The sequence below is a fragment of the Labeo rohita genome, chromosome 11 (genome assembly GCF_022985175.1).
Source record: "Labeo rohita strain BAU-BD-2019 chromosome 11, IGBB_LRoh.1.0, whole genome shotgun sequence".
NCBI classification, from domain to species: Eukaryota; Metazoa; Chordata; class Actinopteri; order Cypriniformes; family Cyprinidae; genus Labeo; species Labeo rohita.
This window is the reverse complement of record NC_066879.1, coordinates 16164315-16187962: the sequence shown is the minus strand read 5'-3', so window position 1 is coordinate 16187962 and position 23648 is coordinate 16164315. Positions and strand designations below refer to the sequence as shown.

The 23648-nt window shown below is 37.0% G+C and overlaps 1 protein-coding gene across 10 annotated transcripts in view; it reads left to right on the top strand.

The window, feature by feature from the left end:
- The window catches only part of camta1b (calmodulin binding transcription activator 1b), a 381970-nt gene that overhangs the window by 38886 nt on the left and 319436 nt on the right, over positions 1–23648 (top strand). The window contains exon 1 of one of the 10 annotated variants that reach the window (XM_051122193.1): positions 23504–23546. The exons of the other annotated variants lie outside the window; for them this stretch is intronic. The gene's annotated coding sequence lies outside the window, so the exon portion shown is untranslated. Of the gene's footprint in view, positions 1–23503; positions 23547–23648 lie in introns of those variants that run through there. 10 annotated transcript variants of the gene reach the window in all.

The window sequence follows — 23648 nt, the reverse complement described above, 5'->3', positions numbered from 1 at the left end:
AAGCATAATGGTCCAAAACGCAACTTTAAAGAAGTTTTATGCTAGATTAAAAAATTTAAATATATATTTAAAAACTAAATTTTTTGCCTGTCATGTGACCACAGTAAAATACTGATGCTAAATCATTTCTGTTTGGTTTTGAGACTTCTTGTGATAACTAATCAAGGAATGCAACTGTGTCGCTTCAATGCAGTTTCAAATAGGTCATGTCATTGTAGTAGAATCGGTTCAATTGTAAATCTCCTTTGACTCTTTCTGTCTTGTAAGATCCCCTTTCCTGGTTTAGAACAAAGGCAGACCACACGCTGAAATCGGAAGAGAGGTGGGCCGATGGAGCATTAATCCACGTGTTTGCGAGTCTGTATTTGCTTGCATTCATCATTGTACACCCACAAATCCTGGTAATCACGTTAGGTGTGACAAAGTGGCTATTTGTATGCTCACGGACAGGGAGGAATATAAACACTCTTTGCAGAGTAAAGCAGAGAACAACCCCCGAACTCTCAGTTTGAAGGTTTCTATTTTCAAGTAATCCCCGACAAACCTGGCAGCCGCTCTCGTACGTTGCTTTGAGCGCGTGCTAAACAACATGGCGAACTTTCAAACATTACCCACAAGCCCTCCACAGCTGTTATGGTGGAGGTGTCTAGGCCTTCAAGAAATTTATGGTCTGCATCTTCCTTTCACGCCTAGACAAACCCCAGGGCTTAGATCCAAAGGTCCTAATCATACGCCGCCTTCCGCTTACACCATTTATCAGAATGTCTCCAGCGCTGAATTATTCAGCTTTTTAGTTCTAACAATAAAAACTTTCCTCTCTTTTTTATAATTATTATCATTTTAAAGAGTAGCCCACAGCGCTTTTCCCTTCCCGTCTCTGTTTGGTTTGTGGCCACAGTCGATCAATATCTGCTCTACAAGCTGCCAATGAGGAAGCAGAATTCCCCCGCCTAATTACAGCGAAGGGCTACGAGAGAGAGGACTCGTCTGTGTGTTTTCTCGCCGTTTATTTTTAATCCGCGGCGGCCGGGGTCTCCAGCGGCTCGAGGGCTGCCTGTGGCCACAACCGTGCCAATAGACAACACAGGCCTTGTGGCAGTGTCCAAAAAACCCTGTTCTCATTTACCAGAATAAACTCTGGTTTTTCATAAGGGCACAACTTGAAAATACAGCACCGGAGGGCCTCTTTTTAACACTTCAGTGTATGTATAATTTATCGTCCTTTATTTTTTAATTATCCTTTTCTTTCTACTTTGAGAAATATTTCATGTGTTTTGCGAGTGGCAAGTAATAATTGCTAATTAGTCCTTCAGGCTTTTGAGCAGAACGAGAATTCCTCACTCCGGCGCCTGATGCGCGGTGAAAACTGAATAAAGTGGAGGCTTGTGCTGAGATAAATACGTAATCACTCTATCAGCAGGTATCAAACAAACAAAGTAGAGAGCTTTGCGATGCTAATCTCTGCTTTTCGAGAATAGAGTGGTGAATTGAATGGCGACTGTGTGTTGTATTCTACGTGCCTCGTCTTTACCAGGCCTGCGACGTGCAGTGTTGTGGCTTGGATTTGTCAACGCTTCTTGCTGAGGTCTCACGCGAAGGATTAGCGCAAGGGGAATTAATGCGGAGTTGACAGGAGGGAGGCAAAGGCAGGATGTAGCCGGGCTCCGGATGAACCTCAATCCAAATTTCCCCCTTGGCCAAAGTGCTCATCCACAGATGAAAGCCAAACCCCGGCTCTGATATGCTGATCAAAGCCGTCCGGCACAGGACACCAAAGCGGCACCTGGAATTTCAATGGAGAAATACCGATATTACGATTCATAAAAAGGAAGCTGGAGCTTCACCCATGTAAACAGGCGCCTGGAGTGTTTATCAGCGCTTCATTTATCCGGGAACAATGCGGAGTTCTCAGCTCCCTTCAGTGCTGTGTTTTCACGGCAAGTAATCTAGCTAATTAAGGCACATTAGAAAAGTTAGCCTTGTGGTGAGCACTTCAATCATACGTTTTAATGGGTAGCAGAGTCCTCTGTGCTTCAAGTCATCAAAACTTTTCCCGCCTACAGCTATAGGTGAGTGTGTGATGTTCTTCCCGGCGGTCAAGGCGGTGTCCAGACCCTCGTCTGCCAGAGATCATCGTCATCATCGTTCATTAGGGTAGCAGATGGCACCGGCTCGGCTATTTCTCCCCGTACGCATCACATACATTACATTGCGAAGCTCAAGGATGGACGTCGGTGTCATTTCCCAGTCACAAAGTCAGATCATTAGTCATCGGTACACACGGTGGTGTTGCTGTCAGTACCGGCGCAGCCTGGAAGTGTGACTTCCTTCACAGGCGATAATAAAGACGCTTTCCTCAGTAGATAAATCTTTCTTTGGCTCTCCGTAGTTTGAACACACGTGCAAACACACACTCATGCTCAGTGTTTGATCGGACAAACGTACGCCATAGAACGGCCCTGGAGTGCCGTCCGCCTCTGATCGGTTTCCACAGTCCATAAAAGAGTGCGTAAAACAGGTGGCGTGCCGAGGGCGGGAGGGTCATGAAAGCACCCGGCAGTCTGTTACTAAAGCACACTGGGTTTTATATGCCAGATCACATGTTGTCCGTCAGAACATCTAACCTGTCTAGCGGTGTGGATTAACCACAGCAGGGGTTGTCAAACTAGGGTTTGGGTCCCTCAGAAGGGCTCAAATAAGTGAAATTTGAGAGGGAAGAAATATTTTTATAGCTCTAATTTTTTTTTTTTTTTTTTTGTTAATCAATTAATTATTAATAGGCCAATTCAATATTTTAATATATTTTTAGTTGATTTTAATTAATTATTTTTTTAAATTAATATTTCCTTTTTCCCCACTTCCTGGAGACAAGACATCAAATTATGTAGTATTTGAAAAAAAAAAATCTATTTTTAGTGACTTTACACCAGTTGTTGGTGACGGATTCTATTATGAGTGAATCAGTAAATCAGTCATTCAACTGATTTATTCAGATTCAGATTAATTCAAGAGTCATTGAATTATTCACTCAAATGCCTTGTTTAAAATAAAATAAATACAATAAAAAATACAAATAAAATAAATGTAAAATATAAAGTAAATATAAAATATAAAGTTAAAATAAAATAAAATAAATATAAAAAAATGAATATAAAATAAATATAAAATATACAGTAAATATAAATATAAAATATAAAGTGAATATAAAATTTATAGTTAAAATAAAATAAAATTAAATTAAATAAATATAAAGTAAAATAAAAAAATAAATATGAAAAGTGAATATAAAATATAAAGTTAAAATAAAATAGAGCAAAATAAATATAAAATATACAATAAAATAAAATATAAGGCCTTTACACTGTCAGTGAAATTTATTGGAAGATTTTTAAATGTTATTTAACTCTATTTGTCATCTGGTTTAACTGCAATAATAGTTGGTTGATAAATTATTTCCTGTCAACTTTTACTAGATAGATAGATAGATAGATAGATAGATAGATAGATTTTTTTTTTTTTTTTTTTTCAGGTTTAATATTTTTCTTATTGTATAAATAGGTTTTTAAAATCTGGAATCTAAAGGTGCCAAAAAAATCTAAATACATTTTTTTTTTGGATATATTTACAGTAGTAAATGTACAAAATATCTTTATGGAACATAATCTTTACTTAATATCCCAATGATTTTTGGCATAAAAGAAAAAACGATAATTTTTGACCCATACAATGTATTTTTGGCTATTGCTACAAATACCCGTGTTACTTAAGACAGGGTCACATAAATTCTTTGCAACAAAAAGTTTAAAAGTCCTTTCTCTACTGAACGCAAGAAATTGTAGAGCAGGAGAGAAATGTTTTACCAGTGCAGTGCTTTGTCTACATTTCTTGAGGTGCTTTTCATTAAGATTCCCCCTTCTTTTTGCACGAGAAGCAGGTTGGTGGTTGTATTGCTTCCATTTTAAGCGGGATTCCATCTGGAGCCCACCGCTAAATGCATTTGGAGGGAATATTACCCAGAGGCTCGAGAGAACACCTGTCTCCGAACGGCCTGTTCTAACTGCTCCACTCCAAGACAGTTTTACAACAACTCGGAGGATGACATTAAAGCGCAGAAAAAAATGAGAAGTCAGCACCTGAAGGACATTACCCGCTCTATTATAGTGCTAAAATGCACCGGTGATCGTAGCACCTCCTGTGAATGTCATATGTGAGGTCTCATATCCTTCCCCCGTGCTATTTATCGACCCCTTCGGATGATAAGTTTTATAAGCACAACTTGCTGTGCCGTCGAGGGTGAAAAGGTGGCATGTAGCGCGCATCCCGAACGCGCGACATATAAGCCGCATCTTTCTTTTTTTACTTTCTGTTCAGCCAGTTTTATTGCAGTGTTTTCATTGCGTGACTCTCCGAAATCACATCCTTTAGTAACACCTTCATATTAAAGTCCGTCTCTGTATTCTGACTTCAGAAACGTCTCGGTCCCCGGAGCCTCGCCGGCTCCCACGGACTGGAAAACCCCGCGACGTGAAAACAAATAGCGGTTCCACACACCCGGGGGGCAGAGGTGATGGGCCGCAGACAGAGCAGAAATCTCCGGCGCTCTGAGTCAAATCTGATGCCCGGCGGCAGGCCACGAGGCAGAAATCACATTCTCACTTCCCACGAGAGAGAGTCAACAGGAGCAGCGGGGGAACAGAAATGTGAATATTGGATATCCCTAGGCGACAGGCAAACTCAAATAACCTTCAGTACAGCTGTGGATCAGTGAATCCACCTCAGGAAATAAGATGGAAGGGAAAATTCAGAGCGCGGGATAATAAAAAGACAAAATAGCAAAATTCTGCGACGTGCAGACCGTGGCGGAGCGATAAGGACGGACGGGGTCTGATTACTTCATCTAAGCTTTTATAAGAGGATAACTCAATATCTTTCTGCTCTTGCACGGTGTCATGAATAATACGGGGAGCGTGTAATTTGGGGATCTGCATGTGAAAATGCGTGTTTGCGCGTGCAGTCGGATCTTATTATTCAGCCGTTGCGCTGGGTCGGCCGTGTTCGCCACTTCGGGAGCTGTGAGATTAGTATTTTCCTTAAATTCATGGCAGTGAATAATTTGACTTTTTCCTTTCATATCTGAGCGACTTTTGACAATAATACAGTGATACCATTATCTTCGACAGGGAAGATGTGTTTCGCCGGCTTAACTGCAGCCGTCTGCGCTTCACGCCGTAAATCTCACGATTTTATGACCAGATTCATATTTTGCCAATGCAGCTGTGCGGAAGCGCCTGCCGTCTACATTAGGCCGAGCACGTCTGCATCTTTATATACAGCACTCAAAGCACATGCACACTTAACAAATTCAAGTATTGACCTCACCGTTCAGCGGATTGATAAAGCGGCCGACGCACAAAGAAGCCTTAGAAGAGATCAGATCTATAGTCTTGCTTTCCACCAAAGAGAAACCCACGGAAGCGGATAAAACGAAGCGCGGCTTCTTCTTTCTTGAGAGGTTGCGCCGAGCTGCATTAGTGAAGCTCACAGAGAAAAATCTGCGAGTAATAACTCAGAAAATCGAGTAATTAGCACGAGCAGCTGTAACACAATGACCCCTATTCATCAAAGCCATTTACTCTAGGTACAATTTGAAGCGAACCCTTTGCCTGCAGGGAGTACTTATCAGGTATGTTTTTTTTTTTTCTCAATGTTGTTTTTTTTGCTATAAGGCAAAGATGACAAGCTCTCCGTGTAGAGTTAAACACCCTGTGGTTGGATGGAGGGGTTGGAGGGTGATGAGATACTAACTCAGAGGTCAGGCTCGGAGGATTTCGACATGGAAGTATAATTATCCGACGCTGGGAAAACGGGGGATAAAGTGTAGCGTGCGCTAATTGCAATAGTTGTAATAATTGCACATAATTCAGGGGTCGTTGAGAATTATGCTGACTGAAGGACTCGTAAAGACACGGATTCCACGGCACTTTAATTCCACTGGCAGATGGTTCAGGTACGAAACGGGTAACGTCAAGCATCAAACGCTGTCCCCTTTGAAATGACCCAATTGAACCCAATTGAAGCCAGGAGATCGGAGTGCAAGGGAACAGATAAAGATATCAAATGAGCTTTATTGTGGTCCATTCGATAAGCGAGTCTAGCAGCGTGGTAGTGCGCTCGCAGTTCATTGGCATTCAGAACTTGTTTCTCCAGAGAGAAAAACCTGCTTGTTTTTGTCATGCAGTCACCTATCAGAGCAGCATGTTAACATGGCAGTGTGTTTATCCTGTTGAGTGATAGGGTGCCATCACGTTGGAAGCTCAAGTTGACGCGGCCCTCTTTGTCTTTGCCATCCCCTTCAGCCAGCAGTCAAAATCGAATCCTGGAAATCTGGATTCCTCCAGAGAGATAAGGTGCTTATCTGCCTCATCACAATTCACTCTTGATTGAAACATCAGTGGTCTCATGTTTTTTATTTATTTATTTAGTCATTTAGTTTTCTGTACATACGTTTGGCATGTGTGTCAGTGACATGTTATTTTTTTTTTTTTTCTCTGATTTTTTTTTTTTTTAAGCAAAAATACACTAACAATTTATTTTATACTTACAATGACTAGAATGTATCTCTTCTGTGACTAAATTAAAATGTGTACATAATATTATGATGAAGAAATAAATCAATGGTTTGGCATCTTTTTTTTTTCTCATAAATACAGTAAAACAATTAGTTTATGATGACTAGAATATACCTCTTCTGTTTATTTATTTGTTAGACTCAAAATTGACAGTTTAGTAATTGTCCTGATATCATAATATGAAATAAATAAAATAAAACACTGATTTGACATCTTTTAATTTCATAAAATAATGATTTTTATTGATTAATATAATAAAAAAATACATTCAAAGTTATGCTTATGATGACTAGAATATACCTCTTCAGATTTATTATTTATTTATTCTTTTTTTTTTTTTTTTGTCAGATTATGGCTGAAATCTGGCCGTTTAACCTGATTTCATAATAAATAAATAAATAAAAACAAAAACAAACAAACAAACAAACAAACAAACAAACAAAAAAAAAAAAAAAAAAATATATATATATATATATATATATATATATATATATATATATATATATATATATATATATATATATATATATATATATATTTTTTTTTTTTTTTTTTTTTTTTTGGTCGGATTTATTTAATAAAAAATACACTACAAATTCACGCTTATGACGACTGGAATATACCTCTTCCGTGATGAAATTAAAATTCATATTTATTTATTTATTTATTTATTTTCAGGGTATGACAACAATTGTCCTGATATCATAATGAAGAAATAAATCACTGATTTGGCATCTTTTTTTTTTCTGATTTGATTTATTACTTTATTGTTATTTTTTGGTTTGTCAGATTTATTATTTAAAATTATTAGTACTTTTTTTTTAATTATTATTTTTAATCAAACATACAGTGAAATTCATGCTTAAGATGACTAGAATATACCTCTTTTGTGACAAAATAAAAATTTATTTATTTATTTATTTATTTCATGGTATGACTCAAAATAGGCAGTTTAACAATTGTCCTGATATCATAATAAAGAAATAAATCATTGTTGTGGCATCATTTTTTTCCTGATTTGATTTATGAATTTAATAAAAAAAACACAAAAAATCATGCTTATGATGACTAGAATATACCTCTTCTGTGGAAATTAAAATGTTTTTTTTTTTTTTTTTTTATTTTTCATTTATTTTTATTTATAAATTAAATTTATTTATAAATGTGAATATTGGATATCCCTAGGCGACAGGCAAACTCAAATAACCTTCAGTACAGCTGTGGATCAGTGAATCCACCTCAGGAAATAAGATGGAAGGGAAAATTCAGAGCGCGGGATAATAAAAAGACAAAATAGCAAAATTCTGCGACGTGCAGACCGTGGCGGAGCGATAAGGACGGACGGGGTCTGATTACTTCATCTAAGCTTTTATAAGAGGATAACTCAATATCTTTCTGCTCTTGCACGGTGTCATGAATAATACGGGGAGCGTGTAATTTGGGGATCTGCATGTGAAAATGCGTGTTTGCGCGTGCAGTCGGATCTTATTATTCAGCCGTTGCGCTGGGTCGGCCGTGTTCGCCACTTCGGGAGCTGTGAGATTAGTATTTTCCTTAAATTCATGGCAGTGAATAATTTGACTTTTTCCTTTCATATCTGAGCGACTTTTGACAATAATACAGTGATACCATTATCTTCGACAGGGAAGATGTGTTTCGCCGGCTTAACTGCAGCCGTCTGCGCTTCACGCCGTAAATCTCACGATTTTATGACCAGATTCATATTTTGCCAATGCAGCTGTGCGGAAGCGCCTGCCGTCTACATTAGGCCGAGCACGTCTGCATCTTTATATACAGCACTCAAAGCACATGCACACTTAACAAATTCAAGTATTGACCTCACCGTTCAGCGGATTGATAAAGCGGCCGACGCACAAAGAAGCCTTAGAAGAGATCAGATCTATAGTCTTGCTTTCCACCAAAGAGAAACCCACGGAAGCGGATAAAACGAAGCGCGGCTTCTTCTTTCTTGAGAGGTTGCGCCGAGCTGCATTAGTGAAGCTCACAGAGAAAAATCTGCGAGTAATAACTCAGAAAATCGAGTAATTAGCACGAGCAGCTGTAACACAATGACCCCTATTCATCAAAGCCATATATATATATATATAGTTTTTTTTTTTTTTTTTTTTTTTTTTTTTGGTCGGATTTATTTAATAAAAAATACACTACAAATTCACGCTTATGACGACTGGAATATACCTCTTCCGTGATGAAATTAAAATTCATATTTATTTATTTATTTATTTATTTTCAGGGTATGACAACAATTGTCCTGATATCATAATGAAGAAATAAATCACTGATTTGGCATCTTTTTTTTTTCTGATTTGATTTATTACTTTATTGTTATTTTTTGGTTTGTCAGATTTATTATTTAAAATTATTAGTACTTTTTTTTTAATTATTATTTTTAATCAAACATACAGTGAAATTCATGCTTAAGATGACTAGAATATACCTCTTTTGTGACAAAATAAAAATTTATTTATTTATTTATTTATTTCATGGTATGACTCAAAATAGGCAGTTTAACAATTGTCCTGATATCATAATAAAGAAATAAATCATTGTTGTGGCATCATTTTTTTCCTGATTTGATTTATGAATTTAATAAAAAAAACACAAAAAATCATGCTTATGATGACTAGAATATACCTCTTCTGTGGAAATTAAAATGTTTTTTTTTTTTTTTTCGTATTTTTCATTTATTTTTATTTATAAATTTTTCTCAGTGCAAGACTCAAAATAGGCAATTTTTATAAATAGTATAATAAAAAGATAATTTCTGAATACCAGTTTTATTAAGCAGTTTTTTTTTTTTGCGTGAGTTGATTTTGTGAATATGAACATTTTAAAAAGTTTTGCACAAAAGATTTTTCCTTTTTTGTACATTCTGAACTGTCTTTGACCCATGTACCACTATAACTAAATTCTGTTTTGACTGACACCAAGATATCAATGTAAACGTATGACATAAAACATATTTGAAGTATTTATGCAAACTTTTTTTTTAAATACAAAAACAGATTTCTCCCACATTTTCTTCCTCCACAATTAATTATTATTCTGCCCCCATTTCCTATTTTAATCCCTCACCGTTCTGTTGCTCCCTACAGGCCATTATTTTATCATGAATGCAAATTCATTTGAGTTTCTCGCTGATGACATCCTCTGTCAATACAGCTTTCAGAATTGGGAGAGCAGCGAGAGGTAATACGCCTAATATTAATAACACGCATCGATAAAATAACAATCACGGATACGTTTTCTCCCCTTCAACGCCCTACACATGCATCAATCCGCCCGGACGTGGATAAGCAGTATTTTAATGGAGTCTCATCTGAAGAGGTAGTAATGAATGTGGCAGGGATTTGCCGGAGACCAGAATGAATGGCTTTCCTTCCGCTTTTGCATGCTGATGCATACGCACTTCGCTCATTTGATTGTAATGCAAACGGCACGATGGCGACCGTTAATCAGTGCTGAGGTGTAGAGATTAGTATCTTTAAGTGGAAATAGATGGAGGGGGGTTTGACCTGGGCTAACTTTGATAAGTTAACTTTGGCACTTTGTCTCTCGGGTCTGCAGGCCGCTCGAAGACTGGATTAAGTCTGGCCAGATTGTTGAGTCTTAAATGCTCTCAGAAGCATGAATGATAGCCTTTAAGATCATCATATTGAGTGTTAAAGATTCAAACAGTCTTTTGTTACCTAGACTGATGCACAACACATGAATTCAACAAACTGAATAGCAATATGACAAATTAAATATTACAGGTTTTTCAAAGAGATCTGATTCCTGATTGTTTGGTGATTAATTTTTCGGTAGGCATTGGTGTAATTTTCAGGGAATTGTGGTGTGTGTTATTTTAAAATGGTGTAGTCAACCTTTACCAGGCAGAAATGAAGCGGAGGCTTATCTCTGTGTAGACCATCTATCAAACAGCAATGCATGCTCTTTTTTTCCTTTTTTAGACAGGTTTTTGTACCCATAATGACCACCCCTTCCCGTGCCCCTCTCCCCGCAGGACACAATTACCACCTCTACGCAGAGGACAACCTCTGTCATGTAAATGGTCCGAACCCCTCGCATTAGACTGAAAAAGGTTCTCTTCAGCCCCTTGAATGGATGGTGTATATTTTTTCTGTGAGCTGAGGCACATTTAAAGAGACACAAACAGCTCCTGACTTCAAAGAAATGAACGTGAAATGACCTTTTCATGATGTGCGCTCATAGATGCTGAGTGCACATAAACACGCAGATTTAAATTGACCTCTTCCATACATATTCATGCCCGGAGCGTTCGCAGAACCTCACATACGTGGCCGGAGATGGACTGCGGTAATTGAGGTGTTTTGAGTCTGTAACCTTGAGTGCATTTCAGCCCTGATAAACACAACAGGTCAAAAGTGCCTCTGTGTGTTTTATGACAGAGCCTGGCGGAGGCTTTGAAAGAAAATGACCCGTTTATAGAATGTCATCTGGTTGGGAACAAAAAAAAGCATCCATTCATCCATATGTACACATGCTGTAAGCTCTTAAACCCTGCTGTCTGTTGTGTCAAATATAGAGTTCCCTTCTACAGTGCTATCCTACCTTTCATGGAAGCTTTTAATGGGATAGTTAACCCAAAAATGAAAATCCTGTCATTAATTACTCACCCTCATGTTGTTTCAAACCTGTAAGACCTTTGTAATTGAGTAATTCATATAAAAAATTATTATCAATAACTTTTTTCTTTCTTTCACCTGAACTGGTGCATTCTGGGACAGGCTATACGCAATGCTGTCTATTTAGTCATTTAGTCATTTTGCAATTTATTTATTTATTTTTTTTAACGCAGTATAAGCTTATTGCCTACTTTTTGGAACCATCTTTATGTCATAGTTCCCCCTATGTAGGCAGCTTGACTAGGTTTTGGAACACAGCTAGTGTGTATGGAGTTTGTAAGAATTGAATTGAATTATTATTATTATTATTATTATTATTATTATTAAGGATTTATTAATTAAATCTAAAATGCACTTAAATTCATGTTTATTATGACTAGAATATACAACTGACAAATTTAAAATTAATTAATTTAAAATTAATGAACATTATATATATATATATATATATATATATATATATATATATATATATATATATATATATATATATATATATAAAATTGACAGTTTAACAATTGTCCTGATATCATAATGAAGAAATAATTTTTTTTTTTAATTAATATTGAGAATTTTGCAGTTTTTTTTTTTTTTTTTTTTTTTTTTTTGGAGGATGTATTAATTTAATATAAAATACACTTAAATTCATGCTTATTATGACTAGAATATAATTTTTTTTGTGACAAATTTACAATTTTCATTTTAAATTAAAATGATTTTACATTAAAATTATTTTATTTTATTTTATTTTATTTTTGTCAGGAGATGACTTAAAATTGGCAGTTTAACAATTGCCCTGATATCATAATGAAGAAAGAAATCACTGGTTTGGGATCCCTTTTTTTTTTTTTTTTTTTCTTTGTAGGATTATTATTGTATATTGTAATAATAATTAATATCATTATAGTATTTATTTATTTTTGTGTGTATGTATTGTGATCAAGTATATCAATAATCAGTTTTTTAAAAAATAATATTCTTTGTTTTTTTCATTTTCATGTCTTTATGTATTTCCCTAAACTGGTGCATTCTGGGACAGAGACAGTTTATATTTTTAAAACGCAGTATAAGCTTATTGCCTACTAATGATGCTGTAGAATTCCCCCTATGTAGGCAGGCTTTGATTAGGCTTTGGAACACAACTAGTGTGTATGGAGTTTTATACATGGTGTGGCATAGTTGTTCAAATGTATGCTGGCTACTAACAAGCAGGTTGTTGGATTGATCCTTACCCTTTCAGTAATAAGTGAGCTCAATGTTGCTTTAGTTAAACCGTCTGTTAAATGACTTCTGACTTTTAGCATGCATGGCGAAAACTGTATTTGTTTGTGTACAATATGGCTTTTTTGGCTGGTTTGTTAGAGCAATCAATACATATTCATACATAAAATATAAACTTGCAGCGGAATTGTGTTTGTGTATGTGGGTGTCCGTATGTGTGAAACAAATTGTGGTACGACCGCCTCAGTAATTGCGTCTGAGAACACACAAAGGCTGTCTGGTTGCTATGTGACAGCAGCCGTTGAATGAAGGCTTTTTCTTGCCTTTGATTTGATGGACAGGTCTATTGTGGGGGGCGGGTGTTGACGACTTTCATAGCAGGAGGAGATGAAAGAGGATGACAATATGTTTACCCGTATCATAGAGATTTCATACGTGGAACAGAACGCTGCTGCAGTTGCAATCTACTTCTTCAAACGCTGTCCACTAATATTGGGTTTGTTGTGTCTTTTGTTCTCGTGAGGGAACATGGATATCTCATCAAGAAAGTGGGTTCAGGGATGGGATTTTACATCTCAGAGACTGTGAAATAGTCCGCGTTCTTTGGCTAAGAACATCTATTACGGCAGAAAAGGTCTAGCGTGTGATGTTTCTCCGCGTCTAACAAGAGCTATCATGGTTGGCAAGACATCATTAGTGAGGGTGTGTGCTTGCCTGATAGACTGTCAAAGGACATGTGAACTCATGAGGATCTTTTTCTCTTTCCTTTCTCGTGCCAATTATCATAGAACTTTTTTTTTAAATGCCTACAACCACGAGTCGTGAGAGGCGAAACCCGCCTTCTGTCTTTCTACCGCTGTCACTGCTGATTTTGAAATGTAGACGTTATAGCGTCTATTTTTGCCTTACGCAGAGGCAAACTATTTATCTTGCTGTTCGTAATTTGACACAAAACAATGTTAAACCCAAAGAAATTTCAAATATGAAATATTAAAGTGTATCAGCCTGAGATGTTGGTGAGCTTTTGGGGATCTTCACTCGCTGTTGGTTGACAAAAGGTGATTGTGATCGCATTTGGACCTGGGTGAATCTCAAAAAACTGCCCTTTTTTTTTTTTTTTTTTTTTTTTTTTTTTTTTTAAATGGTACTACACTACTTAATTTAACATTTTGAACAATTGTAAGTTCAGGTTAACCAATGTAGGCTTAAAAATAATTAATACATTTTTTTTTTTTTTTTTTTTAAGCTCTAAAATAGAGGGGCTTGACTGTTGTTCCATTTATATACACACTTCCGTTCTGTTTTATTATATTATATTATATTATATTATTTTATTTTATTTTATTTTATTTTATTTTATTTTATTTTATTTTATTTTATTTTTGCCCTGATATCATAATGAGAATATATATATATATATTATATTTATTTATATATTTATATTTATATATTATATATATATATATATTTTTTTAAATCTTTTCTAACAGTACAAGTCTAGTCTTTACTATGACTTTTTATCAGTGTAACACATCCTTGCTTAATGAAAGTATTAATTTCTTTCAAAGAAAGAAAAAAACTGTACTGACCCCAAACTTTACACAGTAGTGTATATTGTTACAGAAGATTACTATTTTAAATAAATGCTGTTCTTTTTTATCATTTTATTCTTCAAAAGATCCTGAAAAAATATTACAGATTCCAAAAAAATATTAAGCAGCACAACTGTTTCCAACATTCATAATAAATCAGCATATTAAAATGATTTCTGAAGTATCATTTGACACGAAAGACTGGAGTAAAGATGCTGAAAATTCAGTTTTGCATCACAGAAATAAATTCTATTTTAAAGTATATTAATACAGAAAACCACTACTGTAAACTGCAATAATATTTTACAATATTACAATTTTTTTCTCTATTTTTAATCAAATAAACAGCCTTAATGAGCAGAAAAGACTTCTTTAAAAAACAGAACAGCAGTGTGTATATAAATGGAACAATAATTATAGTATAATGAAATATTTCCGAACTTTAAAAAAAAAAAAAAGAAAAAATGTATTAATTAACCTTCATTGCCTACATTGGTTAACTTGAACTGACAATTGTTAAAATTGTTAAAATTCTTGTAAAGCATTAATTAATAATTATCTTAATTTCAGCTTACATTTTTCAACATACTTTGATGCCTTTATCTGCTAACTTTTTGTCTTGATTCTTGCTCTCATTTTTTTTTTTCCTTTTTTATAAGTGATGATTCATCATGGTATAAATGCAGCAGAAATATATTTATTGATTTAGTTTTTAAGGAATCGTGGTGCATGTTTCTGTGAGATTCACTAGGGTGCATCTCTCAATTCTACAGCATAAGCCCCATGTTTAAATGAGGCTTGTCGATGTGCTGTTTTTCCAAACTCATTCACACATCACAGACCGGTGTGCTTGACTCCGTATGCAATTTTTTCCACTCATTGGTTAAGTTTGCATATGTATGATGCCAAACATCCCTAGCAGTCAGCAACACGGCTTCACTCACAGCTTCACTCAAACGATTTGGCGCAACAGTCTGCCAAATCACGAGCGTCGCTTCGCTGCATCGAGCACACAGCTGTGAAAGCCCCCTCCACCAAATCCGCCCATAATCTAAGTGTTTGTTCTGTTTTCAGACGGCGATGCAGGCCATCAGTGTATCGGCAGTTTCGAGCTAAGAGCTTTGCACCAGTGAGGGCGTGTAGATTTTCCATCCTCAGCCGTTGGAACACTGTGTCTGAACAGCTCTTGACACGTGTATATCCCCCCTTTCTCTCTCACTCTCCCCAGATATTTTTGGCTACTGCCTTGAGCTGTACCTTACTTCAAAGATGAGCAGAGGTGCTTTGTTTTTATTTATTTATTCCTTCTTTTCTCTATTTATTATTCATTTGTTCCTCCTTCAGCCGCTCGCAGACAGGCAGGCTGAGCTGATGTCATGGAACTGGCTGGGACTGTTTTGAAACAGAGGCGGAGCATCTGCCGGAGTCCCTTGCGATCTGGACCTGACGTCCTTCTGGCTTTGGAGCGAAGAGATCATTACTGAAACCTAGCCTGACCTTGTATTATTGTTTTGAGTGATTTCGAGGAAAAATCAGTTATTTTTTAATCTAATGGCTGTGTACCATATGTGTGGCATACTGTCGATCATCATAGATAAGTGGATTTATATTTTCTGTGAAAAAATACTGATACAGTCTTAAATTTAAAGGTTCCAAATCAGGGCTTTTCTAAATGATGACCATTTTTGGTTTCCCAAAGAACATTTTAGTTCTTAAAAGCACCTTTTCTGGAATGAAAAGTTTCTACCCTCTTGAAGGGAACCCTGGGTATTAAGACTTGTATGGCTTAATATAACATAAATGATGTCTGTTAATCAAATATGTAGTAGAAAACTCATGAAAGATTTGTGTTATTTAAAAAATCCACATCGTTTTATACGGTGAGCTACTGGCGCTACATGTTGCTATTTTTACCTTGGAACAACTTGGAATACTCAACTCGAAAAATAAGATACTGATACAGTGCCACATTGTGCGGCTTTTGGTTGTCATTTTCAGTCCAAGGGCAGCAAGAGAAATGATGCAAGTCGTCACTACTTTCTTAGCAATAAGATCAGATAAGGAGAAAAGAATGGGAAGATGCCTGTGGATGAATAAAACTTCCTAAAGACTTGCGTCTTCGTTCTTTCCACTTTAGCCATGATGCCTTTGAGCTCTACTGAAAGTGCTTATAAATGGCAGAGACAAGAAACGCTAGATGCCATCCTTGCTGGATGTAAACGTGATGATGCTTGTCATGACAGGAGTTTCTTAGCGCCGATTTCACTCAATATCTGGAGGCATTTAGGCTCCTTGTGGGGAAAAATCAATGCTTTGGCATTTGGTTTAAGTCTACGCTTGTATCTGTCGCCACCTGTAAGCTCTTTCAGTAGCTGTGGTCATCGTATCAGTATTTTATTTTCCGGGTTGTGTTGAGGTAAAAACAGCAACAGGTAGCTCCAGTAGCTCACAGAGTGCAACCATTTGACATCATCGAAATAATGGCACCCCCCCCCCATACCCAGACAGAAGAAGCATTTCTGATTCCCCAAAGAACCATTCTGTTCTTAAAAGAGAAGTTTACTTCCAGAGCAAATATTTGCAGATTATTTATCCCCTTGCCATCCAAGATGTTCATGGCTTTCTTTCTTCAGTTTCTTCAATTATGTTTCTTGAGGAAAACTTTTTAAGAATGTTCTCCATATAGTGAACTTCTATGGTGCCTGTTAATTTTAACTTCCAAAATGTAGTTTAAATGCAGCTTGAAAAGGCTCTAAATGATCCCAGCTGACGGTCTTATCTACCAAAACGGTGTTATTTTCTAAAGAAATGTACAGTTCATATGCTTTTTAACCTTAAATGCTCATCTTGCCTAGCTCTGTGATGCGCATGCGTACTCTGTGTAATCCGGGTCAATACAGTTAGGGTCAATTTTCTCCTCCAACTTCAAAATCATCCTACATCACTGCAGAAGTACAGACCCAGTGTTCACAAAGTGAACATGCGAAGAAGATCAAACGCCCTTTACAAAAAAAGGTAAAACAGCAATATTGGAGGAGAAAATGAGATGGGAGTTTTTCAACATATCCTAACTGTATTGACCCGGAGGTGCACAGAGTACGCATGCACATCTCAGAGCAAGACATTCCTGAAATGTTTTCCTCAAGTAACAAAAATTGTCTGTAATTTTTTGTTCTGGAAGTGAACTTCTCCTTCAGAAGAACAATTTTTCTTAGTGTGAAGAACATTTTAACAATCTAAAGAACCTTTTCCCTCTATAACAAACCTTCTGTGCAATGGAAAGGACCATGATATTAAAGGTTCTTCATTGAAGAGCCGTATTTTAAATCTCATACCTGTAAGATGTAACTTGAACAATTATTTGCGATGCACTTATTAACGCGTGATCTAATGCACTAAATTTGTCCTTTTCATTATTTAAAATAGCACTGTTCTTACTCAGACTCTTGAATGAGATTACTCTTATTCATGGCAAATCATTGCAATCCCCTAAAGAAAAGGATATCCGTTGCCTTTTTAGAGGTAAAGATTGCAAAAGGTCAATTGCCGAAACCTCCATGTAAGAAAAGGTCAGCCACTCCATGTCTAAGTGTATAACAACAGATTTTGTGTAATCATCCTTTCAAAACATTTATGCGGTAATACCGGGATTGTTTGACAGGAGATGCTGCAATGCTGACGATAATGGTTGAAAACGATTAAAAGCAAGTTTAAGATGGATATTGCCCGCAGCCAAGCCGAACACATGTTTGGAAAACACGCTGTCGGGAACCTGTGACCCGCAGCCGAAAAAACTAAAAAGAAAGGAAAATGAATTCGCACACGCTGGGCATTGTGGGAAACAGCACTTTCAGGGGCATTACACTATAATGCCTCCACCAACCTTTAACTCCCCTCCTGTGCTCTTTCACTTACGGAGAGGGAGCGAGAGAGGAACAGCGTTCATCATCAGTGCCTTTTTTGCGACTGTGGGGCTAAAACAATATAAATAACGGGGGCCTTGAAGGATTGGTGCGCCGCACTCTGACAGTGAGATAGAGTATTGATTCTGAGCGCAGTGCTAAAATTGCCTGCCTCCAGGCCTCCAGGCACACATGTTGGCAGTTCTCAGAGAATGTGAGGCATCCTCTGAAACACGAGAACGCTGTCAGTGATAGCCATGTAGAAACAAAACACCAAACACGGGAGAGCTGCGATTCAGCATTACGCGCTGCCCGCTGTTTGACGTCGCCGTTGTTTCATTGAGCTGCTGCACGGAGAGTCCATTCGTCAGAAGCGGCTCCGTTCTTGTCTTTTCCTTGAAAAACAAATTTGAGCTCCGACTCCGACGCAATCCGCGAGTGGTGACCTAGGCTCTTAAGCTAACCGGTTCTCATTTAGAAAATGGATGCCATGCTGTCAGGGCAATTTTTACATGATTAAAAAACCCCTAAGACAACCTTGCATTACCTTGGCGCTCCATTAATAATGTACAGGAGGCTGATGGGACTCTAACAGTGTGGAGAGCAGCAAATCATGCCACCTCAATCTCGAATTCATAACCCGCCTGTCCTCTCCCATCCACGCTGAGCACCGTGTTCCTGTGACAAGGTGGGATGCTTTGAGCCTTGATCAAACCCCAAACTGCAGCTGTTTGGAAGGGATTTTAAGTTTCTTCTGGGGTCAGAGGGCCTTGCTGACACATGCAGTTTTTTTAATGTAGTTGGCATCTTGGAGTCTGGATGATAAAGACAATATCTATGACTTTGTGTTTGAGAAGAAGTTTGTGTTTGAGAAGAAGTTTCTGTGTTAATGGGGAAAACTGATTTTTTTTTAGGAAACATTGGATTTGTTAGTTGTTGGCCCAGTTGTTATAAAAATTAAATTAAAATTAAAATTAAAAATTTTATTTTATTTTATTTTATTTTATTTTATTTTATTTTATTTTATTTTATAAATTAAATTAAATTAAATTGAAAATGATAGTGATAATAATTAACAACAACAACAACAACAACAATAATAATAATAATAATAATAACAATAAAAAAATAAAAAAATAAGTATTATTATTCCCAAAGAAAACGTAATCTGCGCAAAGCTAATTATGTTAGTTGTTGGTCCGGTTGTTATTAAAATAAATGAAAATAAAATAATAATCAACAACAATAATAAAAAAAAATAAATAAATAATAATAATAATAATAATAGTAAATTGTGATGATGATAATTATTGACAACATCAACAGTAGTAGTAGTAGTAATAGTAATAGTAATAATATTATTATTATTATTATTATTATTATTATTATTATTATTATTATTATTATTATTATTATTATTATTATTATTATTATTATTATTATTATTATTATTCATTAAGAAAAAATGCACAAAGCTAATTATGTTAGTTGTTGGTCCAGTTGTTAAATAAAATCAAATCAAATCAAATAAAATCAAATAATAATTTATAAAAAAATAAATAAATAAAAACAAAAACAAAAATAATAATAATAATAATAATCCGATAACCAATTAAGTCAAATCAAAATACTCAAAACTTTAGCAACAGCTAATTAGAAAATGTACATATTTGGCATAGAAATTGTTTTTTGAGGACTGTTTATTTTATTTTATTTTACTTTAAAAAAGAATTAAACATTAATATTAAAATATTATTCTTGATATTATTAGGAAAATGTCTTTTTCAAATGCAAGTCAGTGATACAGCTGTACTGCGCTTGACTCTATATGACGTGCAGGTGATTGAGAAACTGAGGGTTAACACTATCTGTTTCCACAAGAAGCGTTTTGAGCCTATTCCTGACAATATCTGCATGCTGGTCTTTAGCAATAAGCTCCATCATGTTCGTGTGAAAAGGCGAGAGAATGAGGAAAAAAAACAAAACATCAAATGGCTTTTAGGCAAAGCGTTTGTCTTCTCAAGAACACAAGGAGTAAGAGCCTGACCTGAAGTGGCAGTCCTAAGTGACAGGTCGCTCCATCCCCCCCCCCACCCAGCGGCAAACGTGAAGCCACATCACTTCAAATCCCCACTCACATGGCTTTAGGATTTAGTGCTCTTTTATATCCTTCTAAAAGTGACAGTACTTCCTCCAAAAGAGCAGGAATATCGACAGAGTTTCGGAATCCGTCTTTTATAGCGACACTATTGTGCGCGAATTGCCTTCTATATGGCGCTCGCGGAGTACTGCAGTTGCTCTGAGTGGACAGCTAAGCTATGTTATTGTGTACTTGGCACAGGTTGAGTTAAAACACAATTGCTTTCGAACATCCATGGTCATTGTGGGACTAAAACAGACGTCCTTTTGTCCACAATATATAGACTCAAGTGGACTTGATGGCTGAACTTAAAGACTCCCATGCTGAAATGTTCAGGTAACATGCGAGTCATGACAGTTTAAGCTTCTGCTAGTAAACGAGGAATCTTATTGGTTACACAGCTATAGATTGCAACAGTTTTTCAGCACACTGTAAAAAAAAAAACAGTAAAATTTACAGTAAAGCATTTTTACAGTCTTTTACCGTTAAATTCACTGTGATTTATTTTTTATTTATTTTTTTTTATTACAGTGCAGTCTCGGTTCAGGATATACGTTTCCCATTTAAATTTTTTTGTTTAAAGGGATAGTTTACCCAAAAGTGAAAATTTCTGACCCTGCATAGACAACAACACAAATACCCAGTCAAGGTTAAAATACGTTAAAATAGCCCATGTGACATCAGTGATTCAACCATTTAAACTATACCGAGCATTAGACTTATTGCAAAATATGCATAATGTTCATTCAGATTTAAATAGTTACTACTCCATTTGCTTGTTCAGTTTCTTTGATTGGTGGAAGTTTTAACTGCAGAATCATGGGTAATGTAGTTTTCTGCCAGTAATTCCAATGTTAGACGTGATTATTTAAAAAATAATTTGAAATGCTGGCGAAATGCTTCCATAGAACAACTTCATAGCTCACAATTGTTCTGTTTTTAAAAGTTTAGCATTTGTTTACTTCCGGATCCGAACTGTTTGGAAGGTCACTCACCTCTTGATGGCCATATTGCGCATGCTGATCACTTTTGAGAGCCCTGACCCATTGAGATTCATCTCAGTGGCAGACACATGTCCAGTCAAGATGGGGCATCCCTTGCCATCTTGACCTACAGATCTCGCTGTCACTCCCCAAGGCGATTTGCATTCTCCGAGTGAGGTTGTGCGAAGATATGCCTTGGGATTTTTGGCCCCCCTTTTTTTAATGCCTGACCCTTCGAACCCTTCTGCTAAAACACCTTTTACACTCTCTTAAAGTCAAGCACTTCAGGGTAAAAAGAGAAGCATGCACTGTCAAACCACGAAGATAAACCTAGCAAACATGCTTAATTATCCAGCTCTTCCCCGCAACGGCTGTGTTCAAAGTGCACATCCGGGGGAGTTTAGGCAGGGAATGAATAAATCTAGCTTCGGTGTCGTACAGAAGTAACAAGTATTGATGAGCTATTCAGAGTGTATTTCCCAAAGGACGGGTAATTGCGCCCCGTGTGCTCTTGTACTTGAGAAACTGCACGGGCTAAAACGAGCTCCTCACGTGACGTCACGTGAAAGGCCCGTGCTGATGAATGTTCGTGTCTTCTCTGATCCGGAGTCCGTGTTTGTAAAAGTCACCCTAATACAATCTCGGAGATTGGTCGGAGGGTAAGTGGGAGAGTAATTTGAACATATACATCGTTGAAGAGCAGCTCGCTGGAGGGAGGATGCTCCCATCAGCCCAGCATAAGCACTTGTATTCTCACCGTGCTTTCTAACCACCTTTATGGCGTGCCTTAAATTACCGTACACACGCATTTGATTCTAATGAACGCCGTTGCGGTAATGAAATGAATAGTAGTGTGCAGGGCGGCCCGGATGATTCAGCAGTTCTCATGCGAGGGAAGTACGAAAGCATTTCCTTATTGCTTTAATTTTGTGTACTCTGCTGATCTTTTATTTTCCCAGTCGCTGCGAGGTGGAAAACTATCTCAAGGACACCTGCTAATCTTGCTTTTGCTTATGTTTTAGTCGGCGGATCCATGCACGCGGAATAATTCCCTCATCACGATTGTTTCCGTGCTTATTTACGCCGAAGCGGGCTATTACCGTGCAGAACCTTTTCTGTTCACAATCATTAGGTGCGGGAAAATGAGATTCCTGAATCATTAGACGAGGGGGGATTTTTGTTGAAGGGGCAAGAACAATAGACTGCTTTTGTTAGCACTTCTGTCTGGGTGTAAGAAACCATCACAATTACGCACACGGAAACCGTTGTAATTATGGCGAGAGCATTCGTCTTTTTTCTTCCCATTAAAGCATCTCGCCGTATCGCCGAGGAACACTTATAGCCCGCTGAACGGGAGACATTACCGGAGCTGTTTTTCATCCGGCTCGCCCTGTAAACACTATCTCATTTTGCTGATGGCTTTCCGCCGGTGACAAAACGGCGTCTGAAAAAAGACAGGGCGAAAAAATGCCAGCCAGCAGTCTTGGGTCATTTTATTGTTCTTTTGCGCTTCAGGACCGGCGAACGTAAGAACGTAATCGTATTTTAGCTGCGGCGAGTGTTCATTAGCATGCGGCTCCACGCCGGCTCTGGAATTCAAAGGCCTGACCGTGTCCGGGAGGTGGGCTAGCTGTGCCCTTAACACGCGGTCGGTTTGTTGTTTCCGTCACGGTTGCAAATGAATGGCTTGATGCTAATCTACATGGGAAGATAAGAACACAGCTACAATTAAAAACACATTAAAACGGAAAATAATCGCAAGCGCGAAACATTCCAGGCGAGTTCAATAATTACATCAAGCGGCGTATTCCCTGTTGGAGGAGCAATTTCTGATTAGACTTGAACGTAGTTTATGTTAATTTCATTATGTTTGAACATTGTGGGGGAAAAAGGCACGGGAAAAATTTCCAGCTTATCCATGCGATAAGTAACTTTTTTTAATGTTCTCAGTGGGTTTAAAATGAAAAACAAAGAGTCGTTTTTTACAGTAAATCTCAAAGGTGATTAATAATGGGCTAGCGGAGCATATGTAGCACGGGAAGGACAAAAGGCGGAAACGTGCATAAATTGACCGGAGCGCTTGTGTTCATAAAGCAGCCAATTTAAATGTAGTGTTCGGCTAATGAGACCGCTTTCCCTTTTGAGCACCGAGTGCTTCCCTCCCTAACTGACCTATTGTTGACAATGTTTGTTTGTTATCTTGCTGTGCTAATGACATCTAATCTCAGTTGTAGGCCTGCTCCTTCTGGACTGTATGCTTTCATAAAGCTGTCTTTGGCCAGTACGACGGTTCATTCATTCATTTTCCCTGTACTTTTGTTTCCTTCAGAGACGACAGAGCATCTGCCCTTGTGGTTTCCCAGTTTTTTTGAACTCGTCATCTGAACCTTGACCTCCATCATAACCTTGGTAACCATTTCATCTTTTATTTCTCCCATCATTATTTCCTCGTTTTTATAATTTCCCCCTCTTATGTTTGCTTTAGTTCATGTTCTATCTGTATGGAAGCTT